Raw genomic sequence first — 14,625 nt, 5'->3', positions numbered from 1 at the left:
AGGGGAGGTGGGCAGAGGAGGGCAGGCCGTGCTCTTCACAGGCCTCAAGTTTGACCTTGGAAGACAGTTTTGCCGGCAGGGGGTTCAAGGATGAGGGGGAGGCAGGAAGGGACACGGGCGAGTGGTCTGGTGTCCCCAGGGCAAGGTCACTCGCTTGGCGGGAGGGCACGGCGGGGCCCAAGGTCAGTGCCCGGAGGCCTGCGATGCCCTGGAGAGGAAGGCCTGCTAGGGAGCGTGGCACACGCGCCCAGGTGCCCCCTGCAGCCACCGTGGGGAGCTGACCGGGGAAAGGCAGCTGGGTGTCCGGGCTGGGAGGGAGCGGTCCGCCAGCCCGAGGCTGTGGGACGCACTAGGAGGAGGCTGGGCCCGGGTCCCGCTTACACAGTAGGGAGTGAGGGGCCTAGGGGTTGACCCCTGTCGGTGTCCCCAGCCTCCCTCCCTGTTCTCTGAGTGGCTCGTGGCCAGTCCAGGGCTCAGAGCCAGGGAGGGGCTGAGGATGTGGGGACACCTCCCCTGGCAGGAGGGTTTGGGGCATCGAGGCCAGTGGGGGTTCAGAGGGTAGAGGGGAGCCACGGTCTCACCAGCAGGAACCGGGCGGGGGCCCCCCGGGGGCCTGGGCCAGGAGGGACGCCCTGCCTTCCCGCCGCCATCCATACGGCGCCTGGTACCCGCTGCCCGTCCTGGGCGTCCCCAGGCTGCCTGTGCCTGAAGGGACGTGCTCTGCGGTCCCGGGAGGGCGAGGACAGCATCCACCCGTGAATTTATTTCTCAGGATTCCCGTCGGGCTTTGGCGGGAAGCTGCGGCATCCCTGCCTGGAGCTTGGGTGGGCAGCGGACGGCCTCCACGCCCGGACAGCTCGAGGAGGAGGGCGGCTGGAGGGCTCGGTCAGGCTCTCCTTGGGTTGTCACCGTAGTGTGGACGTCAGGATGAGTCACCTGATGCTTTGGGGAAAAGAAAACTCGAGTAGCCACTCAGCCTTCCTGTCCGGTGGGCCATCGAGGGACCGAGTCTCCAGGCTGCCCGGCCCCTCCCCACGCTTGGCCTCTGCGGGGCCTGCGGAGGTACGGGGAGCAGTATCCCCACTCTGCTGGACGGGTGGGCAACCAGGGCAAAGTAGGGCTTGGCCCGTGGGGCCCTTGGCCGTGAGCGGGAAGGCCGGTGTGCCAGGAGTCGGAAGACGGGGTCTCCGTCCGGTCTGTACTGCGGGTCGGGTGTGTGGCCCTGGAGAGTCCACCTGGCTTCTCTCACCTTCAGTTTCCTCGTTTTAAAAGTAGAGATAAGGATGCCCACTCCCACAGATGGGGGACACGGGACCTGGAGTGGGAAGTCTTTTGCGGGGGGTCACGGGCCTCTTCACCTGCCCTGTTCCAGGCCCCCCCATCCTGGCTGCAGTGCCCTCCCCCAGGGGCGTCAGATGCCAACAAGCATGTTGCTTCCACTGTAGAGGGAAAAACCCAGATGCCAGCGCGCCTGCCTCATCGGCCGTGGCCATGCTGCCCTCCCACAGGGATGCGGTCCTGAATGCAGACTTTGTCCCGTTTGGCCAAAGGGACCTGGGAGACTGGAGCCTGATGCCGGGTCACTGAGCCAGGACATCACACCGTGGGCTCCAGCCCGCAGCCCCCGACGTGGACCGGAACTGCGGGAGGTGCGGTGTCCCCATCCAAGACGGCAGCTGAGCCTGCTCCCCGGCCCAGGCCTGCGGCTGGAAGGACCCCGAGGGCAGGCGTGCGGCTCCTCCTTCTCTGGGGCCCCTGCGTGCAGCGGTGCATACTTGAGCTCACACTGGGACTGCCGTGGACTCGGCGGCCTCCCACGAGCCTTGACTCCAGGACCGTCCCACAGCGGGCCCGGTTCCGGCCCGTGTGGCTGCAAGCGTACTGGCTGGGTGGCTGTCAGGAGGAGACCTCCCTTGAGGGCCAGCCTGGGGGGATGCCGTCTGCTCCCCGCCCAGTCACAATCCTGCCTCCAGGCTAGGAGGGGGGCAGCTGGGACTGAGCCTGGAGCCCGGGACCCTGCTGAGTCCCGATGGCCTCACCATCAGCTCCCCTGGGATCGGGTCCTCTGGGGACTTGAGACTTTCCTTTCTTTCCAGCAGCTTCTGAGCAGTCTGACGACGCTCCTTCCTGCGTCGCCGACCGCGGCGGGTAGAGACCCGGAGCCTAAGGCCGGTGTCGCTTCTCCAGAGGAGGGTCTTCGTGCCGAAGGCTTGTTTGATGTTTGGGGAAGTTGCCAGGGACTGCGGTGGCCGCCGGTCTCTCTAAAGGTTCCTCCCCTCCCCCTGAGCGTGTGCATGTGGATGTGTGTGCGCGTGTGTGTACGGACAGCCACACAACCAAACTGTGTGTTCACACGCACACGTACCCACAGGCTTTGGCCCAGAGGGTCTCCCTGCCATGAAGGAAATGAATAAACAAATTCCACATTTTTGTTCCCCTCGGAGGCTTGCAAAGAAGGTGTTAAGAGTGCAAGATTTAAATCATAAACTTTATTAAAAGCCAAACGGCCCAACGTGTAGCTGTTGCCAACTTGGACCGTGTCTGGGGCGAGGCTCCTGAGCTGATCTGGAAGGCATCAGAGGGGGAGGACGCGCCCGGGCAGGAGCACGGGGCGGCCTGCGTGCAGGGATTCTCCCCTCCGCGCGCCCTCACGCTCCCTCCTCAGCCTCCCGGACTCAGAGCCCCAGCTGTGCGCAGCCGGGTGGCTTGCAGGGCACCCTTCTGACCCGACGCCGGGGTTCACATCTGTGTCTCACCAGCTCTTCCGGGGGCCCCTGTGAGGTCTGCATCCAGGTTGGCATCAGTTGCCGTTGCCGGGGGTGACTCACGTCCCTGGGGCAGCCCCCCGGCCCACCAGCTCCCACCACCACCAAAGTGGTTTGTGGTCGTCCTGCTGGGTGGCCCCCTGTGAGTTTAAGAAATGAGACTGAGAAGGGAGTCACTTGTAGAGCACATGCGGTGTGCCCTCGGTCGCCCGGCTGCAAGCAGAGGGCAGGAAGGGGCTGCTGATTAAATGCCCGCGATGAGCTGGACGCCAAGCCAGCCCTGGCCACGCGACGGACCGGGGTCCCATCTGCGTTTCAGACGGATGTGGCTCACATCTGTTCTCTCATCAGTGTACCCTCTGCATACAAGAGTGTCCGCATCCTAGGTGCTCGATAAAACCGCACTCCACGAATGGATGGGAAGGAAACAGAGCTCAGAGCGGGATGCCGCATACGCGGGCTCACGCAGCCCGGCTGCGGCCAGCTGGGTAGACCCCCGGGCTGCCCGACTCCCGGCCTGGCTCCACCTCTCCTGCCTTCCAGGCTCTTCTGCCTCTTCTCTGGGTATAGCTTGTGGGGCTCTTTCAAAGGCTACCAGCAAGTGATATGGCAGTTCCCTCCAAAATTAAACTAAACTAACTACCAGATGACCTGGCAGCTCTACTTCTGGGTCTGTACCCCAGAGAACTGAGGGTCTTAAAGAGATGCCTGTACACGCACGTCCATGGCAGCATATGCACAAAAGCCAAAAGGTAGAAGCGATACAAGTGTCCATCGATGGATGAACAGGTGAAACAAAGTATCCATATGATGGAATGTTATTCAGCCTTAAAAAAAAGAAAAAAAGAAAAGAAATCCTGACACAGGATACAACATGGAGGAAACTTGAAGACATTATGCTAAGTGATTAAGCCAGACCCCAAAGGACAAATATTGTGTGACTCCTCTTACGGAGCTCCCTGGAATAGGCAAGTTCACAGGAACAGAAAGTGGGAGCGTGGCTGTCACGGCGGGAGGAGGGGGATGGGAAGTTAGTGTTTAGCGGGGACAGTCTCAGTTTGGGAAGATGAAAAAGTTCTGGATGTGAACCGTGGTGATGGTCACACACAATGTGAATGTACTTAATGCCACTGAATTATGCACTAAAAAATGGTTAAAATGGTAACTTTATATGTAAATTTTATCACAATAAAAAAATTAATTAAAAAAGAAATACAGACAATGTAGAATGGAGTTTTCGTTGGGGATGACATGAAACTTTTGAGTATAGACTGTGGTGACGATTATTCAACATTGTGAATTCAGTGTCACTGCATTGTGTACTTACCGATAGTTAAAATCATAAGTGTTATGTTATATGTTTTTTTGTTTGTTTGTTGGCGGTACGCCGGCCTCTCACCGTTGCGGCCTCTCCCGTTGCGGAGCACAGGCTCCGGACGAGCAGGCCCAGCAGCCATGGCTCACGGGCCCAGCCGCTCCACGGCACGTGGGATCTTCCCGGACCGGGGCACGAACCCGCATCCCCTGCATCGGCAGGTGGACTCTCAACCACTGCGCCACCAGGGAAGCCCTGTTACATGTTTTTTATCACACACACAGAAATTTTTTTAATTTTAAAGGCTGCTCCACACCCGATCCTTGCAGTCTTGGGCACTGCTTTGGTCGCTGTTGCTCCCTTGCCTAGAACCTCTCAAGGTTCCTCTTAGCCCAGGATGAAGCCTAAGCCATTCCGCCCAGCACCAAGGCCTGTCCACTGCCCGGTCACTGCTCATCGGCTACCCGCACCAGCCTCCCCGGGGCCTCCCCACTCCCTTGCTCGGCCCCGACCCCGGTTCAGGGCCAGTGTCCCTGGAACATTGACAGTGTCCTGGCAGCTCCTTGCTGGCCCATCCCAGACGCACCCTCCCTGTAGCCCCAGGCTGTCCAGTCATTCTTTTGCCTCCCTCTGGTCTGCCCGAAAAGGACACCTGCATGCTTCCTCTGCTTTCCAAACAGGGAACAGGGCATAAGGAGGTTGAGTAAACTACCTTTTATTAGATTTGTTTGGTTTAGAGCAGAAACCCTGTGAGGAATTCACTTTATATCGGAAGTAGAGAGAAGCTGCTTTCTATTAAGGGGTTGCCCAAACTCCCCTCTTATTACAGGATCCCCCGGACTACACACAGCCGCTCACACTCTCTGAGGCCACCAGTTCTATCTTTGAACAGATTTTTATGTTAGGAAATTCTTCCTTGTAGACTTGTGGGTGATTAGAGCTGCAAAGGATCTTTAAAAAATCCTGTCCGGTCTCTTCATTTTAAACAGAAGGAGGTCTGGAAACACTAAGCACGGCGGTCGTGGTCCCATGGCCACTCGGGGGCAGGCCCAGATCCCCACCCTGCAGGCCGGGCCCCCTCCAGCGCCGCACCCAAGCCCCCTGCGCTGGGGCCCCAGCCCCGCCTGAATCCCACGGCAGCTACAGCTCTTTCCCAGTGGCCCCAGCTCAGGACGTGTCTTCCCCAAGGTCCGCCTGAGAGCTGGGTGACGGGAGGCCAGGCACAGGCTGAACCTGGATCCATCTCAGCCCTTCCTACGTCAGCAAGAATCGGTCTGCGCTACCAGAAGCAGCAAAGGTCAATGCTGTTTACTCCGACCAGGCCCGGGCACCCCACTGATGCCACCCATGGAGGCGGCATCTCACATTTTGTTTAATAAATAAATCCAGCGTCCAGCGGAGACAGCAGAAGACAGTTGATGCTTCCAAACTGTAGTGCTCACTGGGATTCTCAAATTGCCAGCAACTGCAAAGTGTAGATGTGAACCTGGGGGATGAGATGGGGGTTCACCCACTCCCCACTGTGGAGCCAGAAACTGTAGCTACCTACGTTTGTACCAAATTTAATTGCTGTATCCGACAAAAACACCAACACATACTCAACTTCACACACAGCCTCTGAAACGGCTTGAGAAAAACCCCAAATAACTTGGAAGTAACGTTCAAACAGAACTTCTCAACCCAACTACAAGGCTTATGGAGCAGACTTTCAAAGGAGCTATCAAGATATCTGAGAAATGAGAAAACTCGAAACTACACTTAAAATTTTTGACTGCCTGCATGAAAAGAAGGAATGTCCCAGACTGTCCCTGGTACTATGGGGTGAGTGTGGGGTGACTGCCTGAGCAGAAGGGCTGGGGCACCCACACATGCATGGCACCTCCCACCCCCAACAGATATCCTACCAAAAAGGAAAATGAGTCTAATCTGGGATGATTTATTTTTAGTGAACCCATGTTGTGTCCTTGTACTGAATAATTTCTGTTCAAAGTGTGTCCAGAAACACTTTAATAACCGCCTCTAAATGTTTTGCTGTAAGATTAACATTAATTTAAAAATTTAAAAAAGCAGTTCATGTTTGACCCCCCAGAGCAGATGCTGGCAATGTTCCTCTGTAGTGAGACAGACAGGCCAGCTTCACGGGTGTCACTCAGGACCCTGGGTTTAGAGGGGCTACCACACTCGTCCTCTGCTCTACTATGACCATCGTGGGATTCTTAACCATTTTTTTAAAATAAAGTTATTTATTTTATTTATTTATTTTTGGCTGCGTTGGGTCTTCATTGCTGCACACGGGCTTCCTCTAGTTGCGGCAAGCGTCCCCTGCATCGGCAGGCGGACTCTCAACCACTGCGCCACCAGGGAAGCCGCTCGGTCTGTAACCTTTGAGAATGGCTTTTCTCAGCAGAATGTCTTTGAGATCCACCTAGATTGTTGCACGGATCAGTGTTGGCTCCTTTTGGTCACTGAGTTGGTATGGACGGGCCACGTTTTGTTCACACACTGACCTGTTGAAGGACATGTGGGCCATTTCCAAGTCTGGGCTGTTACAAATAGAGCTACTGTGAACTTCCAGGTACAGGTTCTGTGGGAGCACAAGTTTTCATTTCTCTGGGATAAAGGCCCAGGTGTGCGAATGCCAGATCGTACGGCGCGCGTATGTTTAGTTTTTAAAGAAACCGCCAGACTCTTTTCCAGAGAGGCTGCTCCATTTTGCATTCCCACTGGCAACGTATGAGAGAGCCACTTGCCACGGCCTTACCAGTCACTCTGCATTTTAGCTGTCCTCGTGGGTCTGGGCTGGCACCTCACCGTGGATTTCGCTGGCGTGTTCCTAGTGGCTGGTGACGAGCACGTTGATTTTTGTATGATGCTGAGGCTCACATTTTCAACCTATGGGTGCCCAGTGGCCCCAGCACCCCTTGCTGAAAAGACTGTTCGTCCCACTACCACATGTAGAACAGATGGCTGGTGGGAAGCAGCCGCATAGCACAGGGAGATCAGCTCGGTGCTTTGTGACCACGTAGAGGGGTGGGATAGGGAGGGTGGGAGGGAGACGCAAGATGGAGGAGATATGGGGATATGTGTATACGTATGGTTGATTCACTTTGTTATCCAGCAGAAGCTAACGCACCATTGTAGAGCAGTTATAGTCCAATAAAGATGTTGGAAAAAAAAAAAAGACTGAACTGCTGGGGACAACCGTCCCCCCAATGAGCTGCCTTTGCAGCTTTGTCAACAGCATTTGGGGGTGTTTGTGTGGGTCTGTTCCCAGGCTCCGCACCCTGTTCCACTGATCTGTCTGTCCTTCCATTAAGCCATGCTGCCTTGATTACTCCAACTATATTGTAAGTTTTCACATCAGGTACAGTAATTCTTCCCAATTTATTCTTCCAAACGGAGTGGATTTTAAGACAGTATCCCCCCTAGATTCCATTCTAGGCTCAGACAAGCCCAGGAAATTTCAACACAAGTTGGGTGATTTGGGAAATGTTTTAGGACTCTGGAAAAAGGTGTGTTTTTCCCCACAAGAATGGATGGACACATTTCCTCTTTTTCTTTTCTTGTTTTTTTTTTCTTATTATGGTAAAATATAAATGACATGAAATTTACCATTTTAACCATTTGTAAGTGTCCGGTTCAATAGTGTCAAGTGCACTCACGCTGTGGTGCAATCATCCGCCTCCAGAACTTTTTCATCTTCCCCAACTGAAGCTCCGCCCCCTCCTGCCGCCCCTCCCCCGGCCCCGGTGAGCGCGAGCGCTAGTCTACCTCTTGTCTCTATGTGTTTGCCTCTTCTCGGTGCCCTCATGTAAGTGGAGTCACACAATATTGGTCCTGTTGTGTCTGGCTTACGTCACTGAGCACAGTGACTTCAAGTTTCATCCATGCTGTAGCTTGAGTCAAATTTTCGTTCCTTTTTAAGACTGAATGACGTTCCACTGTGTGTTTTTACGCATTGTGTTTATCCATCCATCAGTCAGTGGATGTCTGAGCTGTTTCCACCCCTCTGCTCTCGTGACCTCGGGGTCCTGATGCATCTTCTCGATTCCTGGGTTCACGCCCAGGAGTGGACCAGCTTCTCCTATGGCAGACTCTGGACTTGTTCAAACCTCTGCTTCCTTCCCTCCTCCCGTCGAGACCCCAGGGGCCACCAGCAAGGGGGTCCACAGGGCCACCAGGGGGAGCCTCCCACCCTGGGATCCAGTGGGTCTTTGCTTTCTTTGCAGCTTCTGGCTGGTGGGGCAGGAGGGGACACAGCGCACAGGAAGCGGCAGCCTCCCACTGCTCGGGCCTGGCTCGGCCTGAGTGGCTTGGCGGGTAGCGCTTGTTCCCCAGAGCTCCAGGTACGGCCCCAGAATTGTTTTATTAAAAGCATCACGTCGGGGCTTCCCTGGTGGCGCAGTGGTTGAGAGTCCGCCTGCCGATGCAGGGGACACGGGTTCGTGCCCCGGTCCGGGAAGATCCCACATGCCGTGGAGCGGCTGGGCCCGTGAGCCGTGGCCGCTGAGTCTGCGCGTCCGGAGCCTGTGCTCCGCAGCGGGAGAGGCCGCAACAGTGAGAGGCCCGCGTACCGCAAAAAAAAAAAAAAAAAAAAAAAGCATCATGTCTCCAGCCCCAGGGGCCAGAGAACCGCCCTTTTTCTTAGTTTGGGGGAAATTGGTTTCCTGCCTCCCTGTAAGCTTGAACAGATTACGCAGAAAAGCACTTTATCTTCTGCATTTCTCCCACCGTCTCCAGCGCAGCCCGCCCACCCCCCACACCGCTATTTATAGAACTGGGCCAGCGTGACTCCCGCCCCTGAATGATGGTGGGCGTGGGATGGAGACCTGGGGTGTCTGGGGCGGAGTTTGGAGAAGCCCCTGTCTCCACATTGGCTCTTGTACACCTGGGGACAGGTGAGGCCTGACCTGGGTCCCCCTGGCCTCGCTGGGTCTCAGCGTTCTCACCTGCAGGATGGGATGACGAGGGTGCTGTCCTCAGAGTGCCGTTAGGAGGGTCACATTCCTCAGACCGTGTTCGCGCTCCATTAGGACTGGTCAGTGCTGTCCTGACGCTGTTCCAATATAATCTCTGGACCGAGCAGGTGTCCCTCCACACATTTCCTGACACCACATACTAGTGGGAAATCCATAAAAGCTAACAGTCATCCCTGTGACGCGGTGTAACTGACAAATCACCCTCACTCGTTGCCATGGGAACTATCCTGATCCGGAAGGTTTCCCATAAGCCGGGCTCCGGGGTCTGCGCTTCCCAAACAGTGGTTCTTATGCTGGAGAGGGTGTTCCCTCCCCGACCCCAGAACCAGCAGCCCCACCCGACCACCGCACCAGGGCCCCGAGGAAGGTGGAGGGACACCCAGGGGGCTACTGGAGGGCAAGGAGGGCTGGCCGGGCCAGGGCTGCAAGCAGGAACACGGCCCAGGTGGTTCCTCCTGTTGGCTGCCCTGGGCGAGGAGCGGACGGGTGGTGCCCTGGGGCTGCCCCACAGCTTCTCCGTAGCTGAGTGTATGCCTGTGGCTTCAGCTGCTCAAAACATCCTTTATTGCTAGCAGCCCGCCAGCCCCTCCCGAGCCCACTGAGACGGGAAAGAAAGTCAGACTGGGCTCTGCGGTTAAAGCTGGGCCTCGGCGTGGGGCTGGGCTGGGGCGCTGGGGCTGCCCGTGCGGAGCAGGACAGGATGCATCACCTCTGGCACCGTGGTCTCAGGACCACCTCTCGGAGCCCAGTCCTGGGCAGTGAGGGGCCTCCTTGTCACCCCTCCCTCACTGGGGGTGACTGTCTTCCCTCGGCCCCCAGGGGACAAGGCTGAGTGTTCCCTCTTTTGTTTCAAGCAGTGAGGACTCCACTCGGCTGGTGGGGACCCTCCAGCCCGTGGCCTTGGCGGCTGACCCAAGGCCCTCCCGGCACGCCCGCCGGCTGCCCGCTCTTGCCCGCCTCGGACCACCCCTGCTCAGGCCCCCAGCTCCGGCCCTCCCTCCCCTCCTCCAGCAGCTCTGAGCCAGCTCCTCCCCAGAGAGAAACTCCCCTCCCTCCCTCTCTCTGGCCCAACTGCCAACCCGCCTGATTCATCTCTGTCTCCCCACATCAAAGGCTCTCGGGCCAGGGCTTGGCCCTAAGTCAAAACGTACGTGCTCCATAGCTGGAGCACGAGTGTCCTCTGTCTGTCCGGGTCGCTGTCATAGCGGCCGTGCTCAGGGTTCTCTAAGTGCAAAGGGAGAGCCTTTTAAAATATTGATGGTGACCAGGTCGGGTCTGAACCTTTAACAGTTAGAATGAAGGCATCTTTGAAACACACACTCAAAACCCATCCCAGCGAGTGAAATTCCTGGGGACCCTGGATTGCCAGGCCTGGGTTTCGATGACCTGGGCCTCCTCTGTCAGCTTCCGGAGACCCTGTCCCTGTCACTCACTGCAAACCCAGGTGGACATTTAAACTGAAAAGCTGAGCGAGCAGCTCCTGGCTGCCTGCCACCAGCTGGGACAGAAGCCCTGACAGAGCCTTGGGGAGTGAACTGGAGGTGGGCGGCCGCCTGGGTGTTGAGATCTAAAGGTACTGGGAAGGCTCCCAGCGTCCCATCTACCCCCAGGGCCCTGAAGCATCTCCTCCATCCAGATGCTGGGGTGCCTGAAATTCCACCACTGGAGAATCTGCTGTGGGTCTGGTAGCTCTTCTGTTTCCAGAAATTCCTGCTTAAAATGCACCCCAGATGGCAGCCCACGACTGAAATCAGCCTACGGGATACAGGTGTGGTTACCAGGCTACAAGAAAGGCAAAAAGGAAATGAAGCAGGGCTGGGGGGAGGGGGGGCGGTCAGGAGTTTGATTAAGGAGTGGGTGAGGTCCCTAGCCAGCACTTTCCCCTCCTGGGCAGTCACCTCCCACCCTGTTCTCTCCTTATCAGTTTCCCTCCCACCCACTCAGGTTTGGGAGACGCGGGTCAGCCCCTCCAGCCCACCAGCAAGTCTCTCAAAGCCAATGGCATTTATATGTTTCTTCTCTTGGAATCAAAGGTGTTTAAGGCCCGTGTCTGAAACTTGAAAGGAAACACTGAATATAATTCCAGTCTCTTTGCTCATCCTCTTTCCGTCTCGCTGTCTTCATGGCCAGAGCATGAAGTCTCAAGAAGGGCTTCTAGGAGGGCGGAGTCCCCAGAGTCTCATTAGCGTTGAAGCTGATTGCTGTTCCCTGTGACTTGTTTTCATTGATCAACCTGTTTACGGACATCCAGGGTTAGTGCAGGTGCTGAACTTAGTTATGTGTTAGGACCCAGAGGCTTGTGGACAGAGTGAAAAAGATCAGAGAACAGGGGAGGGTGTTGGGCTAGGTGCTTAAAATTTCACATCGTCCAGTGTAACTCCATTACGATGATACATTCCCACGTGTCACTGTTCGCCTCTTGTGCTACAACCATTATTTCTCAAGCCAAACAAAAGCTCCAGCCAGGGACCCACCAGCACAGCTTCCCAGCTCAGAAGGTGGGATTCAGGAGTTCATAAGTGCTTCTGACGATAAGTACAGGTCGGGGGACAAACCATGACTTAACCGTGAGAGGTTTGGGTTACCTGTGGATTTCCTCTTTCACCCTCATTAGTACCCTTTAGCGAAAGTGAACTCTCAAACACTATGGTGATGGCGGACCTGGAGCCCAGTCTCAGGGGATGCATCGCCGAGGCCAAGGTGGGCTGGAGTCGGGCTGGGGAACCAGGTGGGCTCCCCTCCGCCCTGCCGTCCGCCTGGGCCTCTGGGAGCCAGGGCGCCGCTCCTCTCCCCTCAGGCTTGCTGGGTGTGGACCTACGGGACCCTGTGGCCGAGTCTTAGACTGAGCTGAGGACCAGAATCACCTGTGGGGCCTCAAAAGTACAGACCACAGACACACCTGTTCAGAAGGCCTGAGGTGCAAGCCTGGGAGTCTGTGTTTGTAACAGTCTTTCCTGGGAGGTTCTGATAAACCCGGAATCCAACCCACCAGGGCCCTAGGAAGCCTCCCAAGCAGCAGTTTCGGAGCCCGAGGATGGTGAGACACCCTCTGGTCACAAGACTCAACATCCCCTGGAGAGGAGGGAGGAAGGCCCCCCAGGGCGCGGACTGCTAACCACCCCTCCGAGCTCCCGGCCCCCTCCTCCAACACCAGGAATTTCTCATCCGCCTCACTTTTCTTCTGATTTCAAGCGTGTCCAGGGGCCGTATTGTGAAGAGCACATCACTTGACCCCAGGGCCCCTGCCTGCCGGCTCTCCTCCCAGTTAACCATGCAGGGATTATCCCCGAGGCTCCATCCCCTCCCACCTTGACCCTGGCCGTCTGGCTTTCATAGTTATCAGTTGTTTGCTGGAGCTGCGTCTCCAGCCACCCCGACCTCTAACCCCGCTCCGGGTCGCTGTTTCCTGCCGTCAACACTTGACCGCCCCTACTGACCCTCAAAACGAGATGGACGTGGGGTCAGAGTCTCGTCTCCCACCCACACCTCCAGCCGCTTCCCTTTCCCTTTGACCCAGTCTTGGCTTTGTGAGGTTAGCGAGGACACTGCGGCCCCAAGAGAGGAAGTGACCTGTGCGGGGTCCACCCCGTCCTGAGGGCACCGGGATCTACAGCGGGGCACCTGACCTGGCTGTGTGCCCCTCTGCGGCCCCCAGCCCCACCATGAGGGCAGACCTCCTGACGCGGGCACCGTGTCCCTGTGCCCTCCTACATCCGTCTGTACAGAACACACGAAAGGACTTCAGTCAAAGCTGAGAAGGGGAAACAGGAGGGACATGGGGACACTGGCATCTCAAAAGGGATGTAGCATTTCGTGTCCGTGGCGACTCCGAACAGGGCCTCCCTTTGGGCCACACTCTGGAGCAGTTTATTCCTGGGGCCCCGCCCATGAGGGCTTCCTGTCCGCGCACCCTGGGGCCTCGGCAGGTGACAGAGGCTAGGGTCTCCGGATTTTGCCAGTCTTTAGTGACACCTTCAGCTGCCTCATTCTACATATTTGTGAAGCAGTAATTCATTCAAGGAACAATTTAGGACCCTGTATATCTTCTCGTAGGAGAAAAATGGGGATGAAGATCCAGGGGTTCAAGGGCTGAGAGCCACAGCAGACTGTCCAAATGGGAACGAACTCAGCCCTGTCTACTTTGGAGTAGTAATACCGTTACTAGTTTGTACTGAGTGTGTACCACATACAAGACGTGGTTCTCGGTTTCCTCACCTGCATTGCCTGACTTAAGCCTCAGGCTCCCCCAGGCAGGCTGCCGTCTTACTCCCTTGCAGACGAGGAAACCCGGGCTGAGAGACAGCAGTGGCGTCTTGCCCAAGATCGCACAGGCAGTGAGTCCGGACTTCCCGGGGGGGCTGACGTGGAGCCCCCTGCTCAGCACCCTCGTTAGATGTCGCCCTGGAGGGCACTTGGCCTCTCTTTGGGGAGAATTGGTCACAGGAGACCCCTCCAAGTGCGGTGAGCGGAGCTGTCCTCATTGGATGGATCTCAAGCAAGATAAAACGTAACTCTGCACGTATCAGCGGTTGAAACTGTCAATACTTTAGCCTCCTTCTGCCTTTATACAGATTCCTTGGGCTGCTGGCCTCCCGGGGTGAACTTTTCCCAGGAAGTCAACTGCAGATTGAGTTCATGACGGCAGAACTTTCTTCTCACCTGCTGCCTTCAGTGCTTAGAATCCCCCTGACCCACACGTCCCAGAATGGCTCAGCTACCGTTGAGTCCGTGGGGGAATCTATGGATGGTATCTGGACATTTGGGTCCGAATCTACCATTGTTTTCAGCCCTTGTTCTCAGAAAGGCAGCCAGATAAGAGGCACAAAATGAACGCCGAACGGCCCAGGCAACGCGCCTGCGAAGTAGCTGTTGGGAGGCGGTTACCAGGTTTGCCTCTCTGTCCTCTGGCTTCAAAGGCTCATCAGGTTGGTGCCCCCAAGAAATCCTCTGTGCATCCCTATGAACCCTTAGAAAGGGCTAGAGAAGCAGGCTGGGGTGGGGGGCGGACCTTCCCACCTCAGGGCGCTTTCCTCCTCCTCCATCTGGAGCAGCTGCGCCCTCCGAAGCGCTTCTTCCCGGGGCTGGGATGGAAAGGGAACGGTCGCCCTCAGCGTGCACAGCCCAAGGGGCAGAGGTCAGCCCTAGACCTAGTACCCCGACAGGCTGGCTCCTCCTGTCTCTTTCTGATGGGGTTTCGTTAGCTGTTCTGGCTTGGAAGGGGCCTCCCGATGTGGCCGGTGGCCTGTGAGGGCATGACCAGGACGGGGGAATAGGGTCTCCAATAAAGAGCAGAAGTCTTTACTGATTTCCATATGTCCAAATACTTGCTTTCTCTTTCTTTGTTTAAACCACAAATGCCAAGTCAGGGTATGTTTTATCTGGGGGAGAAGGCAAGAGGCCCCACCCAGCAATCACAGACAAAACATGGGCAAGATCTGTCCACAGTCCCATCGGCTCTCATCTCCGGGCTGACTCAGGCAGTGGGGCGCTCACCACTTCCCTTGGGAATCCAGCCCAGGACTCGGGGTTCCTCGTGTGAATGCTTTCCCAGCTACTCAGCCACAGG

The sequence above is a fragment of the Neophocaena asiaeorientalis genome, unplaced genomic scaffold (genome assembly GCF_003031525.2).
Source record: "Neophocaena asiaeorientalis asiaeorientalis breed wild unplaced genomic scaffold, Neophocaena_asiaeorientalis_V1.1 scaffold150, whole genome shotgun sequence".
NCBI lineage: Eukaryota > Metazoa > Chordata > Mammalia > Artiodactyla > Phocoenidae > Neophocaena > Neophocaena asiaeorientalis.
The sequence above is the reverse complement of the archived record's forward strand: the minus strand, read 5'-3'. Positions refer to the sequence as shown.